Below are 2,109 nucleotides of genomic sequence, written 5' to 3' on the forward strand. Positions count from 1 at the left end.
CTCAGGGGAGAAGGGCATGGATGGAGGGTAAGGGACTTGGCTAAGAGATGTTGTAAGTCCAGGGACTTGGCCAAGAATCCCCTCTTGGTTTGCTCCTCACCCCTGGAGAATTTGCTTAACCCTAGTGAAGAGGAAAGGAAAGTAGGGAAAGGATGTATACTCCAGGGAGGCCTACACAGCCATTGAAACACATGCTGTTTGCTAGGGAGGCCCTTTTAGCTTAGGTGCTGGGTACCAGTTGCCTTGCAAAAGGGGCTTAAGTAGCTAAGTCATTTGCTGAGCTTTCATGGCCAGTCCTGAGCCCCAGCCCTCTGCCCAGCTCAGGCTTACCCTTGACTTACCCCACAAGTCTGATTTAAATGTGGTTGAATGGAAGCATAAACAGCTTGTAATTTGATTCCTACAGAGGAAAAATTCCCAGGCTGGGCAGGACCTGGTCTGGGTCAGGAGGCATAGAGCAGCAATCAAGTCAACTATGCTGAGGACCCCATGCAGCCATAACTGCTGCTCAGTAAGCTGAAGTCCTTTCATGATGAAGTTTTCTCCCATAGAGTCCAAAACACACTCACAATTTCCAGATTCTTACATTAAGTGGTTCTCCATAGCAGGGCCCATTCTCACTTCTTTGGACTCCATTTCCTTGGTGTTCAAGGTCTGTCCACTTGAAAGGGTTATGTGGGGAGAAGGAACAGGAACTCCTGCACCCATAGGGAGCCTGCCCCTTAGTGGGAGAAGTTAGTTTTCCCCAAGTATAAAGCCTGCCTAAAATGAGCCTGAGAGTAGTGTCTCTACCTCAGATCTTTTCTCCACAGGGAAGAGTCCCCTGGGGTCTTCACATACTTGTTTCAATGTCCTGGGATGAGAGAATGTTGGAAATAGGACCTTCTTAGAGTCACAGAAGTTATTTAACTATGCTAATAGCAGCAATTCTCCTGTTCCAGGAGAACAGGAGAAAGAAGGACTACAGGGAGAGGGGAGGGAAAGAATCATGGAAGATTGTCCATGCAATCTGTTAACAATAGGGGAAGTCTCATATAGCCTGAGTGATAGGAACTGCAGGTACATATTTTGGGTTGAGGCTGCCTCTTTCCATGCCCATCACTGTTCTTTCCTTTAAGAGTTTAAGGTCAGTCTTGTATCTTGTCCAGGTCAATAATTCGAAGGCAGCTGATGATCTTGGTCAGGTGGGCTCTGTCTTGACCCCTTCATAGACTCGTATCAATACTGCCTAAACAATCTGAAAATGGAAGTAGGGATGACCAGGCCCCTGAAATGACTGCAGTGGGAAACCCCAACTTTAAGCCTACTTGGTGCTGGAGGCAATTGAATCCCTTTCACCAGGAAGCAGAGTCTCAGCCTCAGCCTTGAAGATTTTCTTCAAGTTCAAATCTTTTAGGTTAGGGGAGGGAAAGGCCTACAAGTAACAACATAACCAAAACAGCTTGAAGAGAACAGTTGGCTCAAACTAAACCCCAGATACAAAACTGTCATGACCTAGCAGTGGTACAACTTGGAAATCCCAGTGCTAGAGAAGAGCCCAAATGCAGAATGTCCCCTGAACAGAAGTCCTCTCCGGCATTATTATACTCTGACTCTCCCTTGATTCTGTTTGGTTTTGATCCCTCTACAACACCTAAAACACAGTGAAAGCAAGAGAAATATCAAGCAGTTATGTCACAGAGCACAACAGAGCATGTCTAGACTGGCACGACTGAGGACAAAAGATGCAGGGAAAAGGCTGTCTGGGGCAACTGCCAGGCTGCAGAAACATTCACAGATGGTCATATTAGGGATAAGAGAAAGGTGAATCTTCCCTTTACCCATTGAATAGTAAAAGGAAGAAAAAAAGAAATTTGAACTACCAAACTCTATCACATCAAATTAAATTAAAAAGTCATCAGCATCAGTATCATCAGTAAAGAAAAAAAGCAATACAAACACATCTATGGTAATAATGACAAGTCAATGAATCACTCACAGGGGAGCAAAGAGATTATCTCAACAAGAAAAGGAACACATAGAAATATCGTTTTTTGGAAATAAATGGGAGGGGGACAGGGTAAGAACAGAAAACTTTTAAGAAGGGATAAAATATTTGGAAGTCATTGG

The sequence above is a fragment of the Crocuta crocuta genome, unplaced genomic scaffold (genome assembly GCF_008692635.1).
Source record: "Crocuta crocuta isolate KB4526 unplaced genomic scaffold, BGI_CrCroc_1.0 scaffold563, whole genome shotgun sequence".
NCBI classification, from domain to species: domain Eukaryota; kingdom Metazoa; phylum Chordata; class Mammalia; order Carnivora; family Hyaenidae; genus Crocuta; species Crocuta crocuta.